The following is a 21889-nucleotide window of genomic DNA, read 5'->3' as shown; positions in this document are numbered from 1 at the left end:
GAGGTCCTTAGTCTGTTCTGAGCACAGCAGAGCATCAGAAACTTTAAGGGCCACAGCTACAGGCTGTTTATTTGAACCAGTACCAGCTCAGACCTATGGTGTACCTCAAACACTGATCCAAATCTAGTATATTCTTTAGAATGCTACTTCTCTACACCCTGCAGGGGCCATGGTGGCAGCCAGTAAGCCCTTCACCAAACAACCTAAACCTGAGTACTTTGTGCAGCACTTCCTATTGGGCCAGACCTTTCTGCGGTAGGCACCTCGTGACTGCTCCAATTGACACTCACTCTCCCCACCCAAGGTCAGCCTGCTCCAAACTGCCACCACTGCTAAACTGCCCCACCCTCTTCACATCCAAAATTTGTGTGCCAGCAGCAGAGAGGCTTTCCAGGCGAAGATCGGCTGTCAGGACCCAGCTCCACTTTGGTGCCCAGTGAAGTGAAGGCCAGTTGGAGCTTGGGCAGGGCAGTAGGTACACTCCACAAAGGCATGTGCGAACTCAACAGCCAATCACCAGTTTGAAATTTTGTTCAGGGTTTTAGAATTGGCAGAGTTACTGCCAATATGCCTGTCAATGGTCACTTAACACATAACAAATCACTCCCACTCCCATTTGACTTCTAGAATATGTTCACCTGTGCGATTTGTTGTCAGGTGGTTCAGAAGTATGGGAAATCCAGGTGTCAGCGATGAGTTCATTGAACAGTTGACACACATCCTGAGAGTTGTCCTGTTGGTGGTATCAACACGAATGTCCTTAGATTCTTTACAGCTAAATCATTTAGAGTGGACTGCCGCTGCTGATTACAAAGGGGCCTGCTCTGTCTGCCAACCCCATATGAGAACCCCATTTGGCCTAACTCCTCCCCTCCAGAGTCTTAAGAAGAGAGAGTGGCACGCTAAGTCTACAGTGGTTCTCATTGAACAAAGCAGACATCCTATCTAGCAGGGGAGCAACACTGTGATACTGTCCCATGTCACCCTGTGGGTGACATGGCCATCTACAGTTCTTATCAGATGGCAGGCATGAGAAAAAAATTGTCATTTAAGCCCTGTCAGTCACAGTCAGTGACTAGTCAGCTTAGCTTCCACAAATCCTGTAAGACACCTATTTCAAGAGTGCATGCGATACAGCTTTTGGCCAACACTGGTCTCTGGATAGATATACACAGCCCTATGCCGCCGGACAGACAATAAACATGGCATACCACATCAAACACTGTCAGGAAGCCAGAATGGGAGAGGCTGATAGACCTTCTCCATTACACAAAAGGTAAGTATTTCTATGAACAATATGTTTCAGGCACTGAGCCTTGGGCACTCAGTCCCAAAACCTCACAGTGGGACTAAGTATCTGGGATTTCCAATGTGCCATGCTGAAAGAGGGGCGTGCAAGGCTGTAGCCATGGGAGGGCATCTGGGGACAGGGCCCACCCATAATAATCTATGGTCTGCCCAAACGACCGAGGGACCTGCACAGTATAGGTGTGCAGAAGTTCAGACAATAAAAATGAGTAATAAAATGAGCAATAAAAATGCCTTTAAGTATTGTTTTGATCTTCTTGCATTTTCTGCGTGTTCCAAGACAGATTAAATGTCAGGCTATGTCTTCTAAAAAATTGCTGCTTATTCTTCTAATGTGAGACATTGTTTACTTTTCTTCCTTTGACAGCAAAGTGAGAAGATTTTATAAAGTGAACTATGTGACAATCTCTGTGGTGCAGACAGGACCACTGGAATTAGGAAGGAGGGGAGGCCTAAATCATGCAGCAATGTTGAATAAATTATGCGTCAAACACAAATTCAGTGGCTTAATACAGAACATTTTCGAATAGCACACTTCATTATTTTGCAATTTTTGCTCGTTAGCATTGTATGGGCAAAAGTTTTACTTCATTAGTATAGGTTCCACATCAAATACAGCTGTAAGTAACTGAAAGGTGACTAGTCACCTTTGCGAAGAACCTTCCGATGAATATCAGAATGCATTGTAGCATTTTTAGTAGTGATCTGTTTGTGCTAGCTCCAAATATTTTTTGTTAAAAATCTGCAGATTAGGCAGTTGATGGATTATGTGGCAAATTCATAATTATACTAAAAACGCTGTGACCACAGTATCACACAATTCTGTAGCCACAGAATCGGTAAATCCACTAGCCTTTTGTACAGGGAGTGCAAGAATAAATACTGTAGGATATCAATTTACTACTAATTAAAAGAAAATACTTGTAAATGAACTGTGCAAATATTTCAAAATGATATACCAGCAGTTATAAAAGCACAAATAAAGCACTTTTTGTTTTATAATACCAATGTGTGATGAAAACAAATATTTTAATAGGATCAAAACAAATCTTGGTGATGCACAAATGATAAATATTGTGCATTCATTGTATTGACATTGGTATAGCACTTACTACCCCTATTTGCAGCACTGAAGCACTTACCTATATGGGCAGAAAGCTATGCTATATAGGGTAGAGTGTGGTTACAAGGGCATTGTCTGTGTTTTGTGATCCAGTGCGGCAAGTGATTCCATGTTGTGTGTGATGACCACCAAGGGGCAGTTATAGTGTTAAGAGACACAGCGCATAGCCATGTGGAGGATGATGAGATGTGAGAGATGCACAGTGTATAGTTTTTCAATACATTGGCAGCTTTCAACAGCTCTCCGTCTGTGGCATTTCTTGTGAATATAGTCTACTTAGCTGGCCACTGCACTGAGTTATCCAATCAGATATTTCGGGGCAGATTTACTTAGATTTTACTCAACACAAAGCAACTTGCTGCACTGCATTGCATGAAAGGAAAATAGCAGAAATGTGCCATATTTACAAACATATGGCACACTTATAATCTCCTCCTAGCAGTTGGCACCCTGTGTGCTACCTAGCCCCAATGCAGGTACCCATGCACCATGGTGCAAGGGTGTTGGAGGCTGGCCTGGCTTATAGTGGGTAACTTGTGGTGCTTACACCTTGTGCCAGGTCCAGTTATCCCTTATTAGTAGATTAGAGGTGTTCTAGCAGCTTAGGCTGATAGAGGTAGCTATAGCAGAGCAGCTTAGGCTGAACTAGGAGACACAGAAAGCTCCTACTATACCACTTATATCATTGAGCAATACATCATAAGAAAACACAATACTCAGAGTTACTAAAAATAAGGTACTTTATTTTAGTGACAATATGCCAAAAGTATCTCAGAGGATATACTCCCTTAGGAGGTAAGTAATATACACAAAATATACACACACAAACCAAATCAGGTAAGTGAACAGTTAGAACAGTAGTGCAAACACTGTAGAACACAATAGGATGCAATAGGGAAAAATAGGCCTAGGGGCAACACAAACCAAATACTCCAAAAGTGGAATGCGAACCGCGAATGGACCTCAGGCCTAGTGTAGTGTGTAGAGGCTCACTGGGAGTGTAAGAAAACACTAAGGGTGTCCAAGATACCCCAACCCAAGACCCAGAAAAGTAGGAGTAAAGTTACCCTACTACCCCAGAAAGACAGTAAAGTCGAGATAGGGGATTCTGCAAGGACAGCAACTGACTGCAAAACACTGTAGACGGATTCCTGGACCTGAGGACCTGCAAAGGAAGGGGACCAAGTCCAAGAGTCACGCAAGTGTCCAGGGGGGGCAGGAGCCCACTAAACCCCGGATGAAGGTGCAAAAGGGCTGCCTCCCAGTGGAAGAAGCCAAAGATTCTGCAACAACGGAAAGTGTCAGGAATGTCTCCTTTTGTCAGAAGATGTCCCACGCGTGTTGAAGGATGCAGAGTTGTTTCCACGCAGAAAGACCACAAACAAGCCTTGCTAGCTGCAAGAGTCGTGATTGAGGATTTTGGGTGCTGCCAGGGCCCAGAAAGGACCAGGAGATCGCCCCTTGGAGAAGGAAACAGAAGGGGCACTCAGCAACACAGAGAGCCCATGCAGAAGCAGGCAGCACCCGCAGAAGCACCTGAACAGGTGTTCAGAAGATCTGAGGATGGCGGTCAAGTCAGAACAACAAAAGAGGGTCCCACTACGTCGGAGTCCAACTTAGCGAGTTGAGCAATGCAGGACGGAGTGCTGGGGCCCTGGGCTAGGCTGTGCACAAAGGAAGTCTTGCAAAAGTGCACAGAAGCCCGAGCAGCTGAAGTTCACGCAGTACACAGGATTACTGTCTGGCGTGGAAAGGCAAGGACTTACCTCCACCAAATTTGGACAGAAGGGCCACTGGACTGTCGGAGACATTTGGATCCAGCTCCTGTGTTCCAGGGACCACGCTCGTTAAGATGAGAGGGGACCCAGAGGACGGGTGATGCAGAAGTTTGGTGCCTGCGTTGGCAGGGGGAAGATTCTGTCGACCCACAGGAGATTTCTTCCTGGCTTCCAGTGTAGGGTGAAGGCAGACAGCCCTCAGAGCATGCACCACCAGGAAACAGTCGAGAAAGCCAGCAGGATGAGGCGCTACAATGTTGCTGGTAGTCTTCTCGCTACTTTGTTGCGGTTTTGCAGGCATCCTGGAGTAGTCAGTGGTCGATCCTTGGCAAAAGTCGAAGAGGGAAGTGCAGAGGAACTCTGGTGAGCTCTTGCATTCGTTATCTGGTGAGATACCCACAGGAGAGACCCTAAATAGCCCTCAGAGGAGGATTGGCTACAGAGAAAGGTAAGCACCTATCAGGAGGGGTCTCTGACGTCACCTGCTGGCACTGGCCACTCAGAGCTGTCCATTGTGCCCTCATACTTCTGCATCCAAGATGGCAGAGGTCTGGGACACTCTGGAGGAGCTCTGGGCACCTCCCCTGGGAGGTGCTGGTCAGGGGAGTGGTCACTCCCCTTTCCTTTGTCCAGTTTCCAGAGCAGGGCTGGGGGGAACACTGAACCGGTGTAGACTGGCTTATGCAAGGAGTGCACCATCTGTGCCCTTCAAAGCATTTCCAGAGGCCAGGAGAGGCTACTCCTCCCAGGCCCTTCACACCTATTTCCAAAGGGAGACAGTGTAACACCCTCTCTCAGAGGAAATCCTTTGTTCTGCCTTCCTGGGACCACGCTCCCCAGGCCCCAGGGGGGCAGAAACCTGTCTGAGGGTTGGCAGCAGCGGTAGCTGCAGAGAAAACCCCGGAAAGTTAGTTTGGCAGTACCCGGGCTCTATAATGGAGACCCGGAGATGCATGGAATTGTCCCCCCAATACCAGAATGATCCTAGACATGTTACATGGCCATGTTCGGAGTTACCATGGTGACGCTACATATAGGTATGGACCTATATGTAGTGCACACGTGTAATGGTGTCCCCGCACTCACAAAGTCTGGGGAAATTGCCCTGAACAATGTGGGGGCACCTTGGCTAGTGCCAGGGTGCCCTGACACTAAGTAAATTTGCACCTAACCTTCACTAAGTGAGGGTTAGACATATAGGTGACTTATAAGTTACTTAAGTGCAGTGTAAAATGGCTGTGAAATGACGTGGACGTTATTCCACTCAGGCTGCAGTGGCAGTCCTGTGTAAGAATTGTCTGAGCTCCCTATAGATGGCAAAAGAAATGCTGCAGCCCATAGGGATCTCCTGGAACCCCAATACCCTGGGTACCCAGGTACCATATACTAGGGAATTATAAGGGTGTTCCAGTGTGCCAATCAGAATTGATAAAATTGGTCACTAGCCTGCAGTGACAATTTTAAAGGCAGAGAGAGCATAAACACTGAGGTTCTGGTTAGCAGAGCCTCAGTGATACAGTTAGGCACCACACAGGGAACACATATAGGCCACAAACGTATGAGCACTGGGGTCCTGGCTAGCAGGATCCCAGTGACACATATCAAACACACTGACAACACAGGGTTTTCACTATGAGCACTGGGCCCTGTCTAGCAGGATCCCAGTGAGACAGTAAAAACACCCTGACACATACTCATAAACAGGCCAAAAGTGGGGGTAACAAGGCTAGAAAGAGGCTACCTTCCTATAAAGGGTGCCTGCTTTACAGTCAGGATTGTTTTTGTGCAGGAATGTACAACTTCTTCCACAAAAACAATCCTTGAAGGATTATTCCTCTTTCAATATGATCTTCACAATGCATCATATATAGAAAGAGGAAGTAACAAGGAAAAATATATTTCTCCTTGTTACGTCTTACTGGGGAAGACATAGTATTTCCCAAGGTTTACTAACTTTAGTAAATCTGTGAATGCACATAATTCCAGGGGTTGAGGCATGTGAACACCCATGTTTCATCCAGAGAAAGCTTTTCGGGTGCAAGGCAATTATATCCACTGCTTTGTGTTATTTTGTATTTACTAAACTACGCAAAGCCATCCAGGATGACTTTTCCATTTCTTAATAAACACCAAAAATGATCTTGCATCTGGGCTGCACCACAAAGGTGACACAACCCTGATAGAAAATCTTAGTACATCTGTTCCCAGTGTAAATATCTGGGCATTGTTGGAGGGAGAGGGAAATGGAGAGATCTGCTGGGATGCACATTGCTACTATCATCTCATATCTGAAGCCACTGTGAGATGGAAAAAGTAGCCATATTGTATAGATATTTGGGACCTGCAGTGATGGACTAGATTAAATTCCTTTGAGTGACCCAGAGTGTGTGACAGATCTCTTCAGTTATTCCATGCCTGTTCATTTAGTGATGGCTGATTCATGGGCTGCACAGTACTGGCAATGGACAACCCTCATAGCATATATGACTTAATTGAATGTAAGAAGTGTAAGTTACAGTTGGTTGACAACCGCTGAGCAATATGGTATTAGTGTTAACATGGTCCAGAAATGTTATCTATGAACTGATATAACAATATATTACCCAGGGGAAGCATAAGTCAGCTCTCCTTAACTACCAGGTTATCTGAAGTAGTTCCCTTGTTTGGTTGTTTCCAATCTGTGCATCGTAAAGGTAAAGAATGAGCTTGAGGGTACAGCGGTCTTTCTAGGTTCTGTTGCTTGGATGTTTGGTGGCATAATTGTCTTTGAAACAGCCATGTTTTCAATTCTCTTGTAAAGTGTATCAGCTCCTGTACACTTTGAATGCTCACCATTAGTATGTTCCAGAGCTTGGCTTGTACTGAGAAAGCAGTGCATCCTATGTATTTCTTATAGTAAGGAGGTGTATACTGAGTGATGGGAGCCTGAAGTGCAGTGTCCTGATTTGTTTTTATTGCTTGGATTTAATGTATAGGTATAGTGGTTTTTTTCCTTGGAGGCTCTGTGAACAACACAAGGTGCCATAAACATTGCCCTTCGTGATATAAGTAGCCAGTGGAGTGATTACAAGGCTAAAGGTCTCTTGGGTGAAGGCAGAAAATAAATCTTGCAGCAGTATTTCTGATGAGATGTATTTTGCTTAATATGAATGTTGGTGTGCCAACGAATATGCTGTTGGCATAGTCAAGCTTGGAGATTACGAGTGTGAAGATGGCTTGCAGCTTCTGTTGGTATCCAAGGTGTGCCAAGATGTAATGTAGATGCGATGTAGTGTTTTCATTGTATCGAAGGCACCTTTGTTTACATTGTTAACACCTGGTATCAAATCTATGCCTGAATCCATGGTTACCTTTAGGTTTCTGACTTCCCTTGATAGTGTTAGAAGGGCCTCATGTTCCTCAGGCCATATAGAGGTAGGCTGGTTTTTCTGTCATTGTCGGCATGTTAAAAGCTCTGTCTTTACGGTATTGAGCTTTAGTTAATAATCATCCATGTGTTTACGGCCTGGAGAGAGTCATCAACTTTTAACTTGTAGAGGTCTTTCAGACCATCCATTTGTAAAAATGATTTGGATGTAAACTGCGTAGTTGTAATAGATTAGGTTCACTGATTTATTCAGGTTTTGGTAAGGAGGTTAGGTAGGTGTTGAAGTGTAGAGGGGAAATAATGGACCGTGTGGAATGCCACAGTGTTGTATATCAGAAGGGGGCTGGGGGCACTATGTCAGGAGTGGTGGTGGGTGGGGGCGCTATGTCAGAAGGGGAGGTGAGGGGGTGCACTGGCTGGAGGGGTAGAGCGGGGTATAGTGCTTGCTGGGGTGGTGGGGGAGCTATCTACCAGTGACAGGGAAGGAATTCCCTGTCACCGGTAGCCCTTCCGCCATGGTTTTCGTGGCAGTGCTACAGCTGTGGAAACCATGTCAGAAGGCCGGCACCTAATACCGCCGGCAGTCTTCTGTGGACCGCCGGGTCAGAGATGATCATCTCCGGCCTGGCGGTTCAGGCCGCAATGGCGGTATGAATGGAGATGTGGCAGGTTGCCAGAGGCCAACCGCCACACTCATAATGTGGCGCTCTGCATCGCCAGTCTGTTGGTAGTGGGATCGCCACCGGTCAAAATGACCACCATAGTCTTTTATAGCAGCCCTTTGTTACAAGCCAGGCTATATTGGGTTATTTTAGATTCACACTACTGCTAGTTACGGTATTCACACCCCTCCATAGCAGGCACATCAACCTACAAACAAAATAACATTATGTAGAGCAGATATATTATCTCACCTGGCTATATTTTACAACAGGCAATGGGCTGGAGAAATGTCAGCCAAATATAAGTCGAATCTGACTTGTGATAACTCTGTCCTGGTACAATAGGCTAATCAAACCACCATTCCATGTTGGAATCTGGAGTTTCCTAAATGGACATTGCTTCTGAATCTTCTGAATGACTGGCAGGTTTGGGTAGTGGCATCCACTTATGTATCAGCAATAGAAAATGCCATGAAAGTTGCAGTCTTAAGAACAACATGACTAGATGTTCTATACAGTTGTGGAATCTCTTCACATAGTATATTTGAGTTTGACATACCATATGTGAAATGTGACGAGGAAATCTAGCTAATACCTATTGAATTCTTGGCCTCTCAGCATTGATGTGCACTAGTGTTTGTACCACCTTTCATACCCCCCTTCCCCCCTTCCCCACATATATGTACACAGACACCCACATGCACCACACATACACCCATTCACCTACACTTACACTTACATACATGCATCCACTCACATGCATCCAAGAACGCATTCACAACATCCATACACGCATTGACAACTCCAAACATGCACGCATTGACAACTCCACACATACACACATTCACAACTCCATTCACAACTCCAAACATAAACACATTCACAACTCCATTCATACACGCATTCACAACTCCATTCGTACATGCATTCACAACTCCATTCATACACGCATTCATACACAGATACACACTGACATACAGACATGCATACACTGACGTGCATACAACCACGTACACACACATTCATGCACACATGCAGACACCACACACTCATACGCGCACAGACAACCCCCCCACCCTCCCACCCCTCTCCCCTGTCAAACGATCACCTTACCCGGTCCAGGGAGAAGGTCGTCTGGCAGGGAATGGGATGGGGAGCGTCCACCGCCAGCAGCGACCTACCAGCAGGACGCCGCCAGGCCATGTCATTGCCCATAATATGGCGGGTGGTGTCCTATTGGTGGGGCCAGTGGTGGAACCGCCAGAGCGCCTCTGCCCTCCACCACAACTACTGCCAAATTTCCACCCAAAGTGTGGCAGGAATCCAGAAGTACCCATGATATGGCGGGCGGGAGACCACCAGCACTGGTGCTCTCTTGGCGCCTGTGGCTTTGGCGGTCTTCAAGGAAGACCACCAAAGTCATAATGAAGGCCTATACATCCAAAATGGTTTAATATCTAGATAACTCTGCCAGGGTCAACACACTGAGGATTTTTCTCCTTGAACCACATATTATGGAAGCTATAATCACTGCATCTGAGGCTGCAAGCATTTGTACTATATTTGACATCTCTACACATCTCCTCTGAACCTCAACTCACATTTTCAGATTTTTATATATTGTAACTTATGATCTGTGTTAGGAATCTGCTTTTTTTAAATGTACTGACTTCTGAGGGCCCTTGATGCCCCCTCTCACACCTATTCTCACAAGCAGGGAGGCCCTAGACAATTACAGCCATGCACAGCCAAAGGGCTTTGTTTTTTTCCAGTGAATTTCTGTGGTAATTTTCATTACTACACGATTATCCAACTACCGCCGCTCATGGCCTTCGGCATTGCGCAGCAGCTGGCCGCAGGGCCTGAGGCCAACTTCCTATGAGCACTCAATCTTGCATCTTGCAAGGCCTTCGGCCATGTGTGGTGGGAGTTGGCTGCAAGGCCAGGACCGCAGCCAGATCCTGCGGCCAACTTGCCTAACCATCCAACTCCACGCTGTGCACGGCCCATTTGGCCATGCGCTGCAGAAGTTGGCTGTGGCCTGTCTCTCTGGGTGTCAGAATAAGCATGACAGGGTGTATCTGGGGATGAGAATGGCTGTGAAAGTGTCAGTCTAGGTGTGACGGGGTGCATCAGAGTCTTAGTGGGTGCGTGAGAGTTTCAGTGGGTCTGTGATTGGGTATGTGAAAGTCTGAGTGGGCCTGTAAGTGGGTGCATGAGTGTCTGAGTGGTCTGTGAGTGAGTCTGTGAGTGTCTGAGTGAGTCTGTGAGTGGGATCGTAGGGTCTGAGTGGGTGTGTAAGTGGGAGAAACAGAAACTGAGAGAGAGAGAGAGAAAGAGATTGAGACTGAGAAGGAGAGAGCTAGAGAGTTTTTTAGTGCTTGATGAATGATATACTTAGAATGAGATATTTCAGGACAAATTGGAAAGAAAAATGTATTTGTTAATTAAAAAGAGTGAGATCACCTTTCTGTATGAACCATCATCTTTTGAAGTTTAAAAGAAATTATAGAAGGAAAATGACCATGAATATGCCTGGAGTAGAATCATCAACTTTCAGTGCAAGGGTCTGTGACCTTAACCTTTAGGCCATAGATGACTCTGCTGTGATGCTCTCTCTCTCTCTCTCTCTCTCTCTCTCTCTCTCTCTCTCTTCCATCCCATTATGGGTTGGAAGAGAGAGAGAATGAGAATTACAGGACTGCAGGGGGAGCCTCAAGGCCCTGCAGTCCTAGCCAGCTCCCCACGTCCTGTTTTTATCTCTTTCCCTGCATGCGTAATTGCCTGCAGGGAAACTGATGAAAGCTCTGCTTTCTATGAGCAGGAGCTATATGACAGCTCCCGCTGTTAGAAAGCAGACTTTGCTTTTGCTTGGTGGGAACTGTCAAGTACCCTGGGACATAGCAGGAGCCGGTCCTGGGGAGTGGCGGGCCCCAGGGCCCTTAATGGCTCCACGAGGGGGGCTGCATGCCCCCCCCTCCAAGGAGCATTGCCCAGGGGAGGTGGTAGTCCTTGGGGGCTGAGGGGTTTTAAATGGACCCCCTTCACTTTTTTATTATATCCCCAGGGAGGATGGGGTCCCTGGGGCTGGGGGGTGGGGCCTACACAGCCTCCCCACACTATAGTTATGTAAAGCCCCTGTAAAGCCCATGGCTGCTGGGGTCTGAGCAGCCCCAGTGCATAGTATAACATTGCCCAGGGAGAAACGGATCCCCCTGATTATTCTGACATTTAAAAAAATGCTTTTAAGCCCTGGCAGGGTCCTTCTGGGACCCCAGCACCAGAGCTAAGGGGTTAGGGTGTCCCTACCCTGGCTCCTTTTGAATAGTTTAACTTTTTTGCCCTGGGACTTGGCTGAATCTGAGTCCAAGGTGGCTGCCAACACTTCCTTGTTGATGGGTTGGTAGTCCATCAGATATCTGCACAGGGTCAATCGGATGCGCAGATCATCCGCTTCCCTAGATATCTAGATTTTTTTTCTTTAATTTCTCCTAAACTACTGAACTGATTAATTCCAAATTACAAAAACCACAATCTGCGCAACAACATCTACTTTCCCGACAAATTTGGTGTAATTCCGTTCAGCAGTTTGGGCTGTAGGCATGTCTAAAGTCCCTATAGAAAAATGAATGGGCAAAACACGTTTTGGGTCCCCCTTTTATCAGCACCCGCTTGATGGATCACCCCGAAACTTTCAAGACAGCAGCTGAAATGACCAAAGTGAAAGTTTTGAACATTTTATGAAAATTAGTCAAGCGGGCACAAAGTTATTGGGCAAACAAAAACCACTCCGTCTATGGAAACTATGTTAAGATGCATACACGAAAAGGATCCAAATGTGAGGTGTGTATTTTTATGATTTAGTATAGTAAGTAGAAGTCAATGCTAAAGCATCCCTCATCGTCCGGCATGCACACAGCACAGCAGCAGGTGACGTCCTTTGGAATGTCACCTCAGGACATAAATAAATACATTCCAAACATACACTACGAGCCAAGGCCATGGTTACAACTACATAGATGGCAGCTCCGGAGTATGAACATAACTATAAAACATTGCACAACACGTCTCCCCCCTTTTGCTAAACCACAAAGGAAAACACAATAAACCCAAAATTTTGAAAGAAAATTACATTGAACATAACAAACTCTACCTCCCCAATAAATGAAGAACTAACAACCTAGAATCATATCAAAAGGATACTTATTAAATAGCATTCAGTACTTTACAAAGTCTTCTAAATATTTAGGTTTATTAATTTTTTCAACTTATCCTATATCTCTTCTTGCTCAGAATCCTGATTCTCTTCCTGCTCAGTATCTCCTACATTCGCGCTACTGACCACTAACATTCCTTTCTCATTATCAGACCTAATTATATCTTCAGTTGTAGTTGCACCATCCACATCATTGCTGCATCCCCCATCCAACCTATCCACGCTCACCTCTGTCTCTTCAGAAATGACAAAGGACATACCTCCTTTCCCGCTGTCTTGCACTCTTCTGTCCGCAACTTTTCCATCCTCTGAAAGCATTCTCCTGGTTTGATATCCTCTCTCTTCTCCACTCTTATCTGTTTTAGCCACTTTTCTTTTGTTCCACCACTTGCCTCCTTCCACCTTAACAGAGTGTTTAGTCACTTGTATGATCTTAGTTTTGGGAAAAAACTTAGGGCCAGATGCAGGAAACTATTTGCGAGTCGCAAACGGCAAAAAATGCCGTTTGCGAGTCACAAATTCCAGTTTCCAATGCAGAAATGCATTTTGCGAGTCGGGACCGACTCGCAAAATGCATTTCAGAATCGCAAATAGGAAGGGGTGTTCCCTTCCTATTTGCGATTCGGAGTGGTATGCAATACCATTTGCGACCGCATATGCGGTCGCAGTTACCATCCACTTCAAGTGGATGGTAACCCACTCGCAAATTGGAAGGGGTCCCCATGGGACCCCTTCCCCTTTGTGAATGGACCACAAATTATTTTTTCAGGGTAGGTAGTGGTGCAAGGGACCACTACCTGCCCTGAAAAAATACCGAAACTAAAGGTTTCGTTTTTTTTTTTAAGTGCAGCTCGTTTTCCTTTAAGGAAAACGGGCTACACTTAAAAAAAAAAAACTGATTTATTTAAAAGCAGTCACGAACATGGAGGTCTGCTGACTACAGCAGGCCTCCATGTTTGCGAGTGCCCATAGTCGGTATGGGACCGCAATTTGCGAACCACCTCATTAATATTAATGAGGTGGGTCTTTGCAACCCCATACCGACTCGCAGACAGTGTCTGAGACACCGTTCTGCATTGGAAATTGCGATTTGCAATTTGCGAGTCGCTCCGACTCGCAAATTGCAAGTCGCAATTTCCAAATTTGCTACATCTGGCCCTTAGATTCTTTCATTCTACAAGGTCTCCTTATTTTTACTCGCTCTCCTACTTTAAATATTATGGGCCTGATTACAACTTTGGTGGAGGGTGTTAATCCATCCCAAATGTGACGGATATACCACCTGCCGTATTACGAGTCCATTATATCCTATGGAACTCGTAATACGGTGGACGGGATGTCCGTAACATTTGGGACCGATTAACACCCTCCGCCAAAGTTGTAATCAGGCCCTATATCTCTCACTTTTTTAAATTCCTCATATCTGCTCCTAACTTTACTTTGAGAAACTTCCACATTGTGTTTCATGAATTCAGAACTTGGAAGGCTCTTGTCAGGATCATTTAGGGGATAATTAATTAAATGAATGCCTCCTTGTCATTTATGCAAAAAGGGTAACACCTTTTGTAGAGTGTGGAGTGTTGTGATAGCACCAAATCCTATCCCCAATTGCTTCTTGAACTCCCCCACCAGACGCAATAGCTAATTGCACAGTTTCCTTCAACACACAATTAACCCTTTCTACCATGCCATTACTTTGCAGACTGTAAGGTGCAGTGGTTTAGTGTTTAATTCCCAAATTGTTAAAAAATGCTTTCATTTGATTCAAGATAAACTGTACACCATAGTCCGCAACTACAGGAACCCCTTCTGATTGGAACAGATTCCTTAAACATTTTATTACATTTGAGGTATTAGGTTCCCTCAAAACTTTGTATGACAGCCACTTAGAATGATAATCAATAACCACTAACACAAATATCTTCCCCTTATTATTTCCTCCAATCGGTTCAATGAAATCCATGCCAATTTTTTACCACGGCCGTGCTGGGAATATCACTGGTTCCATAGATTTTTCAGCTTGTGTGTAAACACCACAACCATCAACCAACACCTTCACATTAATGTCCAATACAGGCCACCAACAGTACAAATACATTTATTTTCCTAGCGCCTGTAATACCTACATGTCCCTTATGTGCTAATTTGACCAACCAGCTTCTCAATTCACCTGGAGGAATCAATTAGGTGCCCATCATCACCAAATTCCTTTCCACACTCAATTCCTCTTTCACTTTCAAAATGGTTTCAATGCATCCGAAATCTGTCCTTCTCTTGGCCATTTCAACATTATGTAATTCTTGAATGTTTTGAGGGCATTATCACATTCAAATTTATTTTCCCAGCGTTCTCTAGAAATTACTCCTTCAGAAGCAACAGTACCATCAATCATCCCAATCACCATCTCTCTTTCCTTTTTATTTATACTTTCAGCATCATTATCCTCAGCCATTGGACACATTGAAAGAAAATTAGCTCTGCAATTTTCTCCTCCTTAAATATGTTTCATCCCGGAATTAAATGAATGCATCTTGGACAATAATTAAATCAACATGGGACTAGCATTACTCATTCCCTTTTCATTCCACATGTACATTAATGGTTTATGATCAATGACCACCATAAACTCTCTACCCCACAAATAAGTAGAAAAGTGGTGGACACCCGAAGCACAAGCTAAAGCCTCTTTCTCGATTGTACTGTAATTTGTCTCAGAATCAGAAAGTCTATGAGAAATGCAAATGCCACTGTTGTTTCCTGAACTTCATGCAATTGAGTGAACATTGCACCAAGCCCCAGATTACTGGCAGCTACAGTTACAATGCATATGGCTTTCCCATTGAATGGTTGTATTGCAGGTGCCTCAACAATGAGTCTCCTTAATGTGTTAAAGTCATCATTTTGTCTTAATAATATTCGCAAAGGTTCCATCTGTAATGAAGAGTTCTGCACAAACCGAGAATTGTATTTGCATAATCCCAGAAAATATCTTAATTGATCTTCATCAGCGGACTGTGAACACTTCTTTATTACTACCAACAGATAATTTTTAGACTTAAATCCATCTGAAGATATACTATGGCCTAGATGCCCAACTTCCTGCAACAGGAATTTACATTTTTGTTCCTTAACCGTGATCCCATGATCTTCCAGAATTCCTAATACTCTATCTAGTTTGTTCAAATGAGATTGTACTGAATCTGAGCATATCAAAATGTAATCTTGGTATGTGAACACTTCCCTTTCCTCTCCCAATAGCTAGTGCATTCCTTTCTGAAACACAGAGGCTGCCAATGCGTGGCCAAATGGCATTCTTAAGAAACAAAATGCACCAAACAGTGTATTCAGTTCTGTTAAGTCTCTAGAATCTGAACTGAGCTAAAACAGCATATTGTGAATTCTTAGTCTCATATGAAATGCAACAATGGTAACAAGAAATGCACATCCCATTTGTCTAGAAAGGAACTTTAACTTCCTAACATATTTATTGGTGCTCTCACCTTACAACACACCTGTTGCCCTGATGTGAAACATCTAACCAGAACATCTGTTTTGACTGCTAATATGAACATAAAGTAACGGAGCACTCCATAAACCATATCACATAATTAAACAGGAATATTTTAAAGTGCTTTAATTAAGTGCTACATATTCTCGAATCAATTCTTTTTCCACTGACACGATTTTGGGATCTGGTTTTTTCTCTGTTTCTAAGTCTTTCCTAATTTTAATTTTTTCTATTCTCATTCTTGTTCCCAATTTCTATCATGTTTAGTCTCTTAATCTCTAGGTTTTTATATCGGGTAACTTTTGAACCATTTGTTATCGTTGTGACACCACTGAGTCTGGTCGTTGCTCATGACATTGGAGATGTACGACGCTGTTACGTTATCCAACATCCTTTGAGGATTTTTCCTCATAAAATCTGATGACGCATGTAACGCTCACTACTAGAGTAACCAAGACATTATTACCTGGTACAATGCGCACTCCTCGTAAATCTTTACTTATTGGGCACCTTATACCAGCCGAGGTACATGCCGGCTCTACGCGTAAGTTTTATTTTTAATTATATTTGTACTTGTTTTTTTTTTATTATGGAGATGCTCGACTTCGTTAAACGATATACTTTTTATATATTATGACATTTTTTTACGTCAAATGGGATACAGACCTTTTACCTTCACTCCCTTCGTAGATAGACATTTTAATTACTTCCACTAGTCTCTTAATTATGATAAGTGGTTTGTTCAGAAGTATGTTAATAATAAAACAAACCACGTTTAGATTAGACATTCGCTAATCAATAATTTCTATACCTATGAATATCGGATTGATTACTATCTCATTCTGTTTTATTTTGACCTCTTTATGTATCATTTTTTTTTTTACGAACAATTTAATTGTTATATTTTGTTCTTGGTTCATATTTTTCGGTACAGTGCAGAACAAATGTTCTTTTTAATGCGTTTTTTCAGTGATACACGCTTGGAACCACACCAAGATTATTGATGGAACAGAGTTAACTGAGGCTCTTGCCTGACAATTCACACATTTAAAACAGATTAAAATGAAATAAAGCAAGCCTCTCGAGTCAACACGTAAATCTTTCCAACCTTTTCAGACAGAAGTGGTTTTGACCCTCAGTTTGGGTTTTAGTGAAAGGTTAGTTCCTTTTGTCTAATTTTCTAAATTAAGTACGGGATTTCACAGCTCTTTTTTGATTTAATCTTTTTTCCATATGCCATTACACAGACTATCAGGATACATATCTTGCTTATTTCTCGAGATACACATTTGTGTACTTGCTTTTGGTAAGGTTACGTTTTTTACTCTTTCTCATCAAAACTTTTCGGGAAACCTCCAAATCAGTTTTCTATTTTCACTTTATGCTTTCCACTTGGGTGCACGACTTTTAAGTCACAATTAAATATGATTATTAATCCAAATTCTGTAAATTTTGGTATGGTGAAACAAACATAGCTTATGATAAAATAATTCTGTTAACTTATGAACATTAGTGTTTGAAGACATAAGGTCTGTTTTTCTGCTACCAGCCCTGAAGAAGTCTAATTTTTTGGGACGAAACACGTGTCGGCTGATGCTTCAACTTCAACCAAGAACACGGTTTAAGAAACTACAATCTTTGTTTATATCATGATAACAAATCTTTGTTCACTTCACTAATCATATCAAATGTATAATTGGGTTCCAAGCAATATGATGCCCTCTTTCCAAATTATATGATTTTGTTCTTTCTGATCCAATACTTACACTTAATTAGAGCACTTTAATATATTCCTGTTTAACTATGTGATATGGTTTATGGAGTGCTCTGTTGCTTAATGTTGATATCCTGAATTCTTGTCAGAGGAAAACAATCAACTTGGATAGTCTTATTCAGAGATCTTAAGTCAACATAAAGGGCCTCATTCCGACCTTGGCGGATGGAATACTTTGTCACAAACGTGACGGCTATCCCGTTCTCTGTATGACAAGTTCCACCATATCCTATAGAATTTTTAAAATGGCGGGCAGGATATCCGTCATGTTTGTGACCGAGTATCCCATCCGGCAAGTTCGTAATCATGGCCAAAGTCTTAACTCTCCAGATTTTTTAATAGCCACCACTATAGGAGAAATCCACTGTGAGGTTTCTATGGGCTCAAGCACCCCATCCGAATTCAAATTTTGTAGATGTTCTTCAAGTTTCTGTCTGATGCTCAATGGGACATTCCTTACTTTGTGAATGACATGAATGGACCTGGGATTTAAAATAATCTTGTGCTCGCACCTTTGACAACTCCCAAGCTATCTCCAAATAGTGACTGATGTTTGAAAATGACATCATCTAAAGATTTTACGTGTTCATCTATTTTATCAACCAAGGCAATTGGTTGTTCAGTGTCAGGTATGAGAACGATCCCACTTGCCTTGATCCTTCCACCCCAAAATGTTATACCCTCTCATGAGCAGTGCTTAATTTGTAAATAGAAACGTGCCGGTGTTCAAAGCCCTCCTCTTAAATACACTGCTGCTGCAATTAAATGTTGTAACAGGGAATACTTAGTGTAATCCTGAAGCCATTTCGGGCCAATTCAATTGATTTAATGCCACTCCCTACCCCTTCAGCTCACTCAGCTTTCTGCTTTCTCCTATTGTGACGCTTTTTCGTTTTTCTCTTCCTCCGTCTTTCCTATATGTGTCTTTTGCGTGCAGCAAATGTTTGAAGCAGAAGAAAATAAGTGCCGGTGCTCTGCACCGGAAACAACAAGCACAAATTAAGCACTGCTCTTGACTGTGTAAACCTTGGAGTGAGTAGATCTATCCTCATAATGGAAGTTCTCCATAAAGTACCCAATCATAAAAAATTATTGCCCTCTAAATGCTATTGTGCGATGTCAGGAGGATACAACTTCAATCCGTGCCGTTTTTCTATGAATATATCAGAAATAATGGTGATGGATAATCGAGAATCAACAGTTACTTGAATGTTCATGTCACCAGTTTTTACCTCACAGACTGGATCTCTCCCAGGATTAACTTTTTTAGTACCAGTACCAATCATTTTTACATATAATACCATCCTCCTACTAATATCACCTTCACACACAACAGGATAGGCTCTAGACATGTCCTGATATCTACAAGCATTATCTTAGGTGAATTTCTGCACACATTTACACTTAGTGCATGACTTACCAGTTGAAGGACAATTAGTAGTATTAGCTAAGTGAGTTTTTGACCCACATTTAAAGCATGCATTTCCCTTTTCATTTTTCTTCACCTCATACTTATTGTATATTGCTGTTTTAGTTTTACATTAAATTAATTTACATTTTCACAGGAAGACATCTTCTCTTTACTCAACTCTTTCAAAGCCAATACAGATCCTTCAATACATCTATCTATTTCAAGTGTTTCCGCTAAAGTGGGATCGCTACAGCATAATATTCTTTCATGTACTTTGGAATCAAAACAAATTACCACTAGCTGATCTCTCAAATAATGCTCCAGAGGTCCCGCAAACTCACATGGTGAGACTAAAATCCTCAATTCAGCTGCAAAGTTATCAATGGTTTCATGCTCATATTGTGTACGTGTGAAAAATGTATGTCTTTCAAGAATTATACTAGGTTCTTTTTCAAAATGCTTCAGTGAACTCATCCCATTCAATGGAAGTTTGTGACAGGAGTTCTGTCTGATGATCAAAAGTTCTCTGCCCTTTGGTCCCCAAACAATTGTACAATATAGCTTTTTTCCTAGCAGTTGGAAAACCCACTGCATCTATAGCAACTAAATAACTGTTAAATGATCTATACCATTGACTCCATTTAACCTTTGGCACACCTGGTTCAGTTAAAAATGCAATGGATACATTTGCCATTTGCATGATCGAGCTAAACCTTAAATGTTACTTTTAATAATGTGCTAATATCTTAACTTAGAAATAGACATGCCTATGAATACTTATATTTGTACATAATTAGAATTCAATCATAAATTACATTATCCATTGTGCTTTGCACACATGGGTTCAGATACCATCCTCATTACTTATTTATGGTAAGATGCACACACGAAAAGGATCCAAACGTAGGGTGTGTATTTTGATGATTTATTATAGTGAGTAGTAGTCAAGGTTAAACCGTCCCTCAGTGACCGGCATCCACTGATAACAGCAGCACCTGACGCTCTCTGGAATTATGCCTCAGGACATAAATAAATACATTTCAAACACCACGAGCCAAGTCCATGGTTACAGCAACATAGATGACAGCTGTAGGGTATGAACATAACTATAAAACATTACACAAAACAGGTCTGAACTATAACTACCTAGTGCCGACCACCTACCAAATATGTGTATATATATATATATATATATATTGATCAGGTACCAAAACTGGAGCGCGGTGGTGATAGAGAAAAGAAATTACGCCAGCTGGAATCCAGATATACACTGGATATCCGATCTCTCACTCCGTTAGGTTTAAACCAGGATGAAGAGTTATTTGTACACCTATAAGGGTTAAAAAGCTTGCCATTTATCTAACTGAATTTCATCATTTTTAAGATGCTTCTCCTTGGGGGGTTTGTTTTGGCCTATATGTTAGTAAAGAGAAAAGAGAAGAAAACATTTTTCAATTTTTTTGTTGCTGAGGGAAGAATTATAGGTTTTTGCTTCACCCTTAATTTTCCCTTCACTTTCCCACCCGTCATACTCTCCTCCTCTCCCTCTCCCCCTCCCTCCGTCCCCTTGTTCTTTATTTCTCACCTCCTCTCTCTGTCTTTCTTAGTTATTATTATGATGGACATATACATATTTTTGGCGCCAAAAATAGAAGTTTATTGCAGTAATAACATTAAAATAGACTGACATCAGAGGTGTAGGATTAAGTGTGGGCCATTGTTAAAATAGATTTTTGGGGATTGTGCTCTTATAGGCAAGAAATGAATATGATCCTTATTCTATTAATCAAAAATTAATGAGGCTCCATGCAGTATGTTAAAACACCTCTAGAACTGCTCTAATATTGTTTTTCAATCAATTTAAGAAACAAAATTGAAAATAATGCATGTTAAAATAATTTAATTTATTTGACGAGATGTTATAAACTACATCTACCAGAAGACATAGCAAATGGGAAATTGAGGAGACGAACATCTCGGATTTTTGTAACAATATTGTTGTTGGTTGAAGAACATTAGTAAAAAAAGTTTTTGTTTTTTCTTGCTAAAGTGTATATATTTTGTGATGTTAAGGAGCATTTTTTGATTTTTTGATGTTTGGGTGCAATTTTAGTAGTATTTTTTCTGTTGAGTCTAGGTAGTTTATTTAAAGCGCTAAATGAGTACACAGAAAACACCAGTGAACAAGGTCCGGTGTGACCGAAACGCGTCAGGGGATTCATGTCTTGTTTGTTTGTAATCCCACGAATGGAATAAAAGTGTAATTATTAATTGCACAACGACGGAGTGCGGTTCTTTTCTCTTGACAAAGTGAAAGAGAAATCCCCTTCTTTTGAAATACGGACGTCCTGCCTTCAATCAGCACCACCGGTGAAATAAGTGCGCCACAACACGCTTGTCAGGACATTTCTCCTCTTTTTTTATATATATATATATATATATATATATATATATATATATATATATATATATATATATATATATATATATATACACACACACACATATATATGTATATACACATATATATATTATACATATATATATTTATCTATATATATATGCTGCCCTTATGTAATCATTATGGTTAATGTTCCCTCTGTGTGGCCAGGCCAGATTGAACCCCCTGAGACTTTGAAGAAAAAAGTTATGCACTGGCTGACCCTAAAAAACCTATTCTCACTCGGCAGTGCTCAACAAATTCTTTTAACTAGGAGAGTGGGTTGGGTTGGCCCATCTGTG

The sequence above is a fragment of the Pleurodeles waltl genome, chromosome 10 (assembly GCF_031143425.1).
Source record: "Pleurodeles waltl isolate 20211129_DDA chromosome 10, aPleWal1.hap1.20221129, whole genome shotgun sequence".
Classification (NCBI taxonomy): Eukaryota; Metazoa; Chordata; class Amphibia; order Caudata; family Salamandridae; genus Pleurodeles; species Pleurodeles waltl.
The sequence above is the reverse complement of the archived record's forward strand: the minus strand, read 5'-3'. Positions refer to the sequence as shown.